Here is a 10,568-nt window from a genome sequence, read left to right on the forward strand (position 1 = left end):
AAACCACATCTTCTTTATCCATTCAGCAGTTGATGGACATGAAGGCTCTTTCCATAATTTGGCTATTGTTGAAAGTGCTGCTATAAACATTGGGGTACACGTGCCCCTATGCATCAGCACTCCTGTACCCCTTGAAAATTACCCATATGTTGACTGATAATACAAATGAGGAAAATTGATCCTTCTCCTCCAGCTTTATTGTTTTTCTCAATATATCCCCAAGCATAAAAGCCATGTTCTGGTATGGCTCAAGCTAGCCACAAAAGAAGATCCTGAACACGCCTTCTCTCACAAACATATTAAATCTACAGCCACATATGGAACAATTTTCTCCGCAAAAAACAAAACAAAACAAAACAAAACAAAAAAAACTAAAAACTAAAAACTGTGTGACTTGTCCATGTCTGAAAAATTGAGAGAAGATCCACTTCAAAGGGAGTAGGAGAGCCTGGGACACAATCCCGCCATCAGCCCCTCTTCCAGTCCAACAACCCCACAGTTGAGAGGCAACTGAAAACCCAGAGTTCTTCCCTAAGAAGCTAAGGGTTTGTACCTCCATCAAGAACTCCCAACTTTTAAGACGTGCACCTGAGACATGAGCCCCCCAAACATCTAGCTTTAGAAACCAACAGGGCCTCAAATCCAGGAAACCCACAAGGCCGCTGCTCTCCAACAACTGCTCTTAAAGGACTCCAGTGCTTGCACTCACCTGGGCAGGGCCCAGCAGGAAGTGGCTGCTAGGAGGGGCGCCTGGACTTTGCTTGTCTAGGAGCACGGATCTGAGGGGCAGGCATCTGATTTGACACACTTCTGGGGGCCTGATGGGGTGCTCTCTGGGACAGAGACTGGCAGGCACCTTCTCCATACTCTCTGCATCACTCCTCCCGGCAGTCGCCATCTTCTTCTCTTTTAAACCCTAAGTACAAAAGTCATATAGTAATATAAAGCCTTCACTATGAGAATTAACCATCATCTCCCTCTTCTTAGCCGTCTTTCTCCACTCCTAATTCTACACATCAGAGGCAGTGCCTTTTAAACTTGGTTATGTATAGTTCTAAAGATGGTTTTCTTCATGCAAAATGAGGTATATTTACAGCTATTTGCCTAATATCAGATTTAGATTTTTCTCCATTTCTTTTCTGCTACTTATATGAAGATTTAGGTGATTTATATAATCTCAAACTCCCCCCATTTTTTCTTAGTATAATTAATTATTTTTGATTTCTCTACTGAGGAAGATTGTATAAGAGACAGACTTTGAGTACCTTAATATATGAACATCTTTAATTTCATACTCACCCATGATCAATAATTTGGCTGGTGTAAGTATTCTAAGTTTAAATTTACTTTAACTTAGGACTTTGAAGAATTACTCTATCATCTGCTTGTGGAACTGATGGCATGCCCTAACTAGTGGTATCACATTGCATATATGACTTTCTCTTACGAAAAGCTTTTAGAATCCTCTATACCTGATTTCCTGAAATTGCTCACAGATGTCTAAGTTCGGGTCTTTTGTCGTGGAAAAGTCTTTCCTATTTCAAGACATGTGTTTCCCTTCAGTTCTGGAAATTTAGTTTAAAAGTTCATTTTGGGGGGAATGTTTTTCACTCCACTTTGTCAGCACTCTCCTGGAAATTTGATCAGTTGAAAACTGAACCTCTTGGACTGATCTCTTCTATTTTCAAGGAGATTTCTTATCTTCAACAATTGCAAGGTTTCTAAAAACTTTATGCTTGCATGCATATTTTTAATTTTGGAGAGTTCTTTTGCTTTTTCCTTCTCATTACATTTTATTGATATATGGGTAGAATACAAATGTATTCTTGAATTTCTGCAGGCTGTTAATTAAAAGTGGGAGAGAGGAGGTGAGGTTGTTTATTCAATTCTTCTCTGGATCAGTGTATTTATCTTATCTTTTTCAATACTTTGAACATATTCCTCAAATACCTAATGAATGCTTATAGTCTCTCCAAATTTTAAAGAAAAAGAAAAGTTACTTAGAGTGTTTGTGTCCACAGGCATTTGCTAACAGTAAACTCACTTTAATGTGAGTGGCCAATAAATGGGCAGCTTGCTGGGGAATCCCTTCTAGGGTGAACATATATGAGAAGTAGAAGAATGATTTCCAAGGATGTCCATATCCTAAGCTTCAGAACCTGTGAATGTGTTTGGTTACTTGGCAAAGGGGAATTAAGGTTGTAGACTGAAGTTTGCTAATTAGCCTCCATTAACACAAGGAGATTATCCTGGATTATTCTAGTGAACCCAGAGTATTCACAAGGGTCCTTAAAAGTGGACGGGGCGCCTGGGTGGCGCAGTCGGTTAAGCGTCCGACTTCAGCCAGGTCACGATCTCGCGGTCCGTGAGTTCGAGCCCCGCATCGGGCTCTGAGCTGATGGCTCGGAGCCTGGAGCCTGTTTCCGATTCTGTGTCTCCCTCTCTCTCTGCCCCTCCCCCGTTCATGCTCTGTCTCTCTCTGTCCCAAAAATAAATAAAAACGTTGAAAAGAAAAAAAAAAAAAAAAAAAGTGGAAGAGTGAATTGAAAAAGAAATCCAGAGGATGACAGTATAAGAAGGACTCTGCTGACCGTTGCTGGCTTTAAAGATGGAAAAGGTGCTGGTGGGACAAGGAAAGCGGGCAGCCTCTACAAACTGGAAAAGGTAAGGAAATGTGTTCTCCCCTTAAGCCTCCAGAAAGGAACCCAGTTCTGCAGACGTCCTGCAGACGGCCCACTGAGACCCATGTTGGATGTCTAACCTACAAAAGTGTAAAATAATAAATTTGTATCATTTTAAATCACCCTATTTGTGGTAATTTGACACAGCAGCAATTGTAAACTAGTACAGATTTTGGTACTCAGAGTAGGGTGCTACTATAACAATACCTAAATAAACGGAAGGGGCTCTAGAATTGGTTGGGAAGTGGCAGAGGCTGGAAGAATTTTGAGGAGCATGATAGAACAAGCCTAGAGGGACTTAAGCAGACCATTAGTAGAAATATAGGTAATAATGATTCAAAAGGGAGTGAGGAGCATGGTAGAGAAGACAGATATCACTTTGGAGAATCCTTAAATCATAAACAGACTGTTGGTAGATATATTATAGACATTAAAGATACTGCTGGTGAAAACTTCGAAGAAAATGAGCTACATGTTATTTGAAACTTTCAGCTCCTTTATTATTTCTTTTCATGAGTAGAGTTTCATCCTCTGAGTAGAATACAATGTGTTCCTGAATTTTTGTAGGCCATTAAAAGGGATAGGAGGCTAAGGAGATTGTTTAATTCCGCTTCCTCAAGGGTCACTTTTTCTGTTTATCTTGTTCTTTCCTTACTTTGCAGACTTTCCTCAATTGTCTAGGAAAGAGGATCCTTGTAACAGAGTGGCAGAGAGCTTAGCAGAATTATGTCCCAAAGTTCTGTAAAAGCAGAACTTTTAAGTGATAAATTTAGATATTTAGTGGAGGAGATTCCAAGCGAAGTGTTAAAGGTGTGAATAGGTTTTTTCTTGCTTTTCATTAGAAAATGTGAGAGCAATGGGGCGCCTGGGTGGCGCAGTCGGTTAAGCGTCCGACTTCAGCCAGGTCACGATCTCGCGGTCCGTGAGTTCGAGCCCCGCGTCAGGCTCTAGGCTGATGGCTCAGAGCCTGGAGCCTGTTTCCGATTCTGTGTCTCCCTCTCTCTCTGCCCCTTCCCCGTTCATGCTCTGTCTCTCTCTGTCCCAAAAATAAATAAACGTTGAAAAAAAAAATAAAAAAAAATGTGAGAGCAAAGGGAGAAATGCAGCAAAGAACTGTTTAAAAGGAATCAGAACTTGACACTTTGGGAAACTCTTAGCCTATTCGATTGCGAAAGATGCTGAAATTAAGAGACCACTCCCAGGAAATCCCACTCTAGAGAAACAGTTCAGAGTGTCACTGAATAGTTTCGTCGATAACTGAGAAAAATCAGTAGAGAATTCAGACACACCAAATATTAAGCATGCACCTCATAGATCCCCTCAGCCAGCTAAGCAGAAGCTACAACAGACATGGAAATATCCAGGGAGATGTATGAAAGAGAGTCTTCTGCTAGTGAAGTGAATTCTAAGACATACATGAGTGAACAAGGTTCTTGAAAATGTTTGCCAGCAGAGCACTACCTGCTTGGACTGAAAGAGACAGAGAGAAGATAAAATGAAAGAGCTGTTTTAAAAATTATCACTAATAATACAATGCAAATTGTCCTGAAGCCAAATTTATTCATTGACCTATATCTTCAGATCCAGGTTTAGTATTTTTGTCAAGACTGCTTCATAGAATATATTGTATATTTCCACCACAGGATGAATATTGCCTAATTGTCTCTTTTTTGTTTTTGTTTTTAAGGTTTTTTTTTGGGGGGGGGGGGAGGGGAGCAGAGGGAGAGATTCCCAAACAGGTTCCACACTGTCAGCACAGAGCCCAATGCAGGGCTCAAGCCCACAGATAGTAATATCATGACCTAAGCCAAAATCAAGAGCTGGACACTTTACCAATGGTGCCATCCAATCTCGTTTTTGTACGTGATGCCACTAGCAACTGATGATTGTTGCCTAGATCCACTAATTCATTAGGAGTTGCAAAGTAACTCAGAACACTGACTCTTCCATTGCTTCATTTACTAGCTTTATTGCTTATGGCTGCTGAATATATTTTTCAAAAAAGTAAAATGACTTTCATGCAAATTTAACATAAATATATGTCTAGGATTTTACTCAACTCATTAATTAATGAGAAAAACAGTAAGATATAAAGAGTGGTTCAGCCTCAGTCAGATGGGCCGGAGACACTTCTGGAAGCCACAGCACAGTGGCTGCCCGAGGAGAACCCCAAGTCCAGTTCAAACTTGAATTGTTTGGCGATGGTGGTATTGGAAAAGCTACATTTATAAAACGTCTTCTGACTGGTGAATTTGAAAAGAAATATGAAGCCACCTTGGGTGCTGAAGTCCACTCCCTTGTGTTCCATACCAACAGAAGACCTGATAAGATCAATGTATGGGATACGGCTGGTTCGGAGAAATTTGGTGGGCTGAAAGATATAGGACATCCAAGCCCGGCGTGCCATTATAACATTTGGTGTAATACCACGGGTTACTTATAAGAATGTGCCTAACTGGCACAGAGATCTGGTACGAGTATCTGAAAACATCCACACTGTGCTGTGTGGCAACAAAGTGGGTGTTCAGGACAGGAAAGCTAAGGCAAAAATCTGTCGTCTTCCGCTGAAAGAAGAACCTTCGGTACTATGACATTTCTGCCAAAAGTAACTACAACTTTGAAAAGTCCTTCCTGTGGCTTGCCAGAAAACTAATTGGAGACCCTGACTTGAAGTTTGTCACCATGCTTGCTCTTGCCCCACCGGAGGTTGTCATGGACCTAGCTCTGGCAGCACAGTATGAACGAGATCTAGAGGTTGCTCAGACAACTGCTGTCTCAGCTGAGGATGAGAATCTGTGAGAAAGTGCAGCATCTAGTTCTAGAGGCAACTGTCCTGTGATGTCAGTGGCACAGCGTGTTTGCCACTTTATTACATAGCTGAGCAGAACAGGTGCTTAATCTCTGGGATCCCGAAGGAGATGAATAGGCTTCGGAGTGAATGCGACAGCTTAAAAAGTACCTTCAGTTGTTGGACTTGTGTATTTTAGCTGTTTTGGAACACAGTTGTTTCCTTCCTGAGTTGCAAATAGAAGACTGTTACAGTCACATCACAGAAAAAGAACATGTTGAGGTGCTAAGAATTTACCGTCGATTTAATAAAGGAATGTTAGAGGCAGTTTGTTAGATTATATACCAACTGGTTGGTGTTTTATGTTTAGGGTTATCTTTTCCACTGGATAGAAATAATTTGCTCATCTACTAGACAAAAATCTACAGGATAATATGTACTTAATATATAACTTCACTAAGCCTATAATCTTTGATCAATAGGCTTAATGTTGTCCAGCTTCGTGTATCTTTTTAAAGGTAATCTTTTCCTCAACTGTTTGGTCACTAAGAAGTACAGTTCTCATAGACAAGCCAGGTTAAATCCTTGGTTCTTTCCTGTAATTCCTTCACACTCTCCTTTTCAGATTCCTCATTTCTCCACCCGTATTCAAAACAATGAGCTTCTTTTAAAAAATATATTATTAGGACCTCATGGATTTCAACATATTTGATGGTGTTTCAACCCATCGCAGTTATTATCCACATGTTTTTAGCCATCTACTTTTTAAATCAATAGAAGCATATTGAACATATTTTTCAAAAAGATTAAAAAAGAAAAGGCTAGCAAAAGATTCATGTGAAAAGAACCAATGCAAATTGGTCGGTAAGAGGGATCTTGTAAATCTTCAGTGTGCTTGTGGAAACTATAGTTCTATGGAGAAATGGATAGCATGGAGAACATGATAAACAGAGGTAATATTATGAGGAGGAAAATCAGAAAAATCTCAGGTCCCTCAAATTTCACAGTAAAATTAAATGCAACCAATGTGTTGTCCTAGAAAATTGCATCCTTAACACTTGAAATGAACAGAACCAAACCTTCATATGTGACTGTGAATACCAATTTTTTGATTAGTCACTTTGGAACTTGTGTGCAGATTATTAAAATTAGTATCATACAGTAAATATGAATTTCCTTTTATACACTGCATGATCCCTTTTAGCTTTCTAACTCAAGTTCCTTAGGAAGAAACTTCACTAATCTAGCATTGAATTGGGTTTTGAAGCCAATCTTTTACACAGCAATAGCTCCTTTTTCAAAATAATTTAATTACAGAAATGTGACACACATGAGCATGTTTGTAATGATTAATGAATCACTTCATAAAAAGTGAATTTCCAATGAGCTGAAAAATTTATGTATCAATTAAAACTCAAGAAAATAAGTGTATTAAATATTTTTACTGAGCTAAATTAATCACTAGTTATTTTTAAATAAATATTTTTAATGACATGGAGAGTTAAGAATTTTAAAGCCATGAACAATGGTCTACGGTTGCTATCCTTACCTGAAATACTTCTCTAAATTAATTGCAATCACTGTAAATATGTTTCCCAAACTCATGCAGGGCTCCAAGTTGCCTTTCCTGTTCCTTACTTTTTAATTGTTTGGGATGAGCTAAAAGGCAGCACTCTGTCCCCCTTAAACCATTAAATTCTTAGTTTTTCCTGTTGGAGTCACAGAGTTGAGTTCCTTCGGCTGTTTCCCTACCCCCCACCCCCAGCCGCTGCAGAAACTTCTACTTCTTTGGGGTAAATAAGTTCTAAAATTTTTTCCTGACACTTGAATTCTTCTGGGGAAATAGTGTAGATAACACTGTATAGGATGTTAAGCTGTGAAACGCTAATGTGTCTAAATATAAGCTGCCTTGTGAGAGTGTCACAGTGAGTCTCAGATGACCGAGGATAACTGAAATGTGTGTCACCGAAATGCCATTATTACTTGTGGGACATAGTTTTAATATGCCTCTTTAATTTGCGTATCAAAATCTTACATGTATATATACATATGTATCTATTTAAAGTGCTCTAATTTACACTGAAAGCCAGCATTAGTTTATTGGAACCTTACAGAACAGTCTGTCCATTTTTACTGTAGAGATTCTTCACCTGGATTCAGGAATATCACAATCCTTTGGAATGCTTTTTACCTCTTGCATAATTCCTTCTCACTCTCCTTATCAGATTCCTCATTTATTGAATCTCTAAATACCAGGTTGCTCCAGGACTCACCCTTTGGATCTGCTCTCTTTTCTGTCTAGACTCAATCCCTTAGTGATCTCATCCTACATCAGGGTTCAAAAGCCATCTCTACACAGATAACTTTCAATTTTAGATCTGCAGCTCAGCTCTCTCCCCTGAACTTCAAGAGAATATATTCAAAGGCCACTCCATTACTGAAGTTTCTCAGGCCACAAATGTAGGCACCCCCTACATGTCTTCACACCCTCACCCCACATTGTGTTCAGTAGTAAACTGAGTAGGCTCTCATTTGAAAATGTCCATAATTCAAACACTTCTCACCACCTCCACTGCCGTCAGCCTAGACCAAGTCATCATCATATCTCCCGGGAATATGGCATGGCCTTGTATCTGATACATCAGGCAATCCTAGGCAGAAAACAGATGACAAATATGAATAATTAAGAAGGATTTAGTAAAGGAACTATTTACAAAGGCCAAGGAGCTGCTACAGGAAATGAGAGAAGCAGCTACATGGAGAGAGGCACCAGAAGGAACTGTGGCCCTGGTGGATGGACAGGAACAACCAATGGGGACCTGAGCCAGCAAGAGAAGAGCATAAGAAAGAGATAAATCTTACTCTCCTCCCAGTCCCTGCGCGCCCCCCCCCCCCCCACCATGAGTGTCTCTCATTAGTTGAGCCCCATGCAAGCCAGACTCAAAGAAGCCAATCAGTGGTTAATATATACCATCGAGGTTACCCCTGCAGGGCACAGGGCAGAAAAAGAAGGCTGGAAAGTGATGTCCACTGCTATTCTCCCTTGCTTCTGCCCTCGCTCCTTTTTTTTTTTTTTTTAAGCACACAGCCAGAGTGGTTTTGTGAAAACATAAGACAGACCTTGTCAGATGCCTGCCTCAAGTTCCCAGTGATTGTCTACGATTTTCTATAGCACCTTAAAAGTCTACAAGGTCTGGAGCACCTGGGTGGCTCAGTTGGTTAAGCTCCGACTTTGGCTCAAGTCATGATCTCACTATTTGTGGGTTCGAGCCCCCCATCTGTGCCGACAGCAGAGAGCCCACTTCAGATTCTCTATTCCCTCCCTCTCTCTGCCTCTCCCTTGCTCACATTCCATCTTTCAAAAATAAATAAACATTTAAACAAAAAATTAAAAAAGAAAAGTCTACAAGATCTATGTGGCCCCACATCCAAAGCTCTTATACTTTTGATGGCCTCATCTCTTATTATGCTTTTCTCTTATGCAATTTTCTTGAGCGACACTACTCTCCTTAAACAGTCCAGGCACATGCCTGCTTCAGGGCTATTACAGTTTACTTCCTGCGGCTTGGGCTCCCTTCCTTCAGTATTCCGTACGATTCAGTTCAGGATTTACTCAGACGATACCCTCTCTGCAAGGTCTCTCCTGGCCATCTGTCTAATATTTCAGCAGCCTTCACATCAAATCCTGACTTGGCTTCTCTCCATAGAAAAATTCTATTTTCTATCCTGTTTCTACCTTCTATTATATTTTACGTTATCTGTAACTTAAATATCTAATTTATTTAGTTCAATGTGAACTCCATGAGGATAGGAATTGTTTTTCTCTTTGCTTCCCTGATGTTTTCCCTGGTCTAGATCAGGGGTGACACATGTCGATGCTTAATAAAACCTGGTTTATCAAGTGAATAAAACCAAAAAGGGATATACCCTTCTTTTCCTAAGTATTTTCCTCTAATAAAAGATTTGAAATCCTGTGAGTGCTGCAGGGTGTTCCATCTTTAATCGGTTTTATACCTGCACTTAAACAGCCCAGGCATCCTTCCCTCCACCTTGCATCTGTGATGACTAGGAAGGCAGCACCTGTAACACCACGGCCTATTTATTGATAATAGTCAGGTATTTAAACACACAGCAGAAGGAAAGAGCGTCCTCACCATACAATTTCAATTAGTAGTGGTGAGATTTATAATATTCTTGGGAAGGAGAACAGGCCCTTAGCAATTTAAATTCTGAATGCACAGCCAACAGTACACTGCTGGAAAGCATATCTGATGTGGGTGGCGATATAAAGGAGAATTAATGGGAAAAAAATGTGTTCTAACACTTCAAACATTATCATATGCTGTGGGGACTCACACTCTATCAGCAGCAAAGTCAAAAACAAGTTACAGTGACTGGCATGTTAGTCTGTCTCTATTTAGCAAACTGATTAGCTTCCCCTCTGGAAGATGATCATGGCATTTGTTTATCTTCAAAATGCTATATTATAAACACCACTTAAATAAATTAAAGTTACTTCAATTTACGAACATAAGTAAGAGTGATGATGACCTAAACATGGTATTTAAACTAAAGTAAAATCCCTTCTGCTTTGCTTTCCCTATCTGCACGATATTAAAAAGCATATAGAGGTTAGATGTCCTCAAATAGTATGAGGATAGAAGAGTAAAATATTTCAGCATATAATATCTCATGTTGTAAATGTACCTAAGTTTGGAAATATATTTGCCTTTAAAAATAACATGTGTTTAAATTAGATGTTGAGAGGAAATCCATGTTTTAAATATATTCACTAATCAATACAACAAAACTATAAAGGAGACTTCTGACTACAGAAAAAGGTACATGATTTAGTGTTCCTTTATCAAGTAATGAAACAGGTTCCCAAAAGTAACGGGGTTTGTATTTATTCGTATTTCCAATAAATCTATATTAATTATTGATTTCATAACTTCTAATCAGTGTAATCCACCTTTTTGATTAAATAGAGCTCCTTCAGCCCCAAAAGTGGAGAAACAGAACACCCTGTACATTTCTGAATTAATTGCCAAAGGGAAATACAAAATCCTAAATGGAGCTGCCATGTGAAATAAAGAAAA

General features: G+C 39.5%; 1 pseudogene; it reads left to right on the forward strand.

The window, feature by feature from the left end:
* The first annotated feature begins 2,608 nt into the window (after positions 1-2,608).
* Positions 2,609-5,480, forward strand: LOC112855298 (GTP-binding nuclear protein Ran-like; annotated as a pseudogene).
* The last annotated feature ends 5,088 nt before the right edge of the window (positions 5,481-10,568 follow it).

This window comes from Puma concolor, chromosome D4 (genome assembly GCF_028749965.1).
Source record: "Puma concolor isolate L17-30 chromosome D4, mPumCon1.1.hap2, whole genome shotgun sequence".
Classification (NCBI taxonomy): domain Eukaryota; kingdom Metazoa; phylum Chordata; class Mammalia; order Carnivora; family Felidae; genus Puma; species Puma concolor.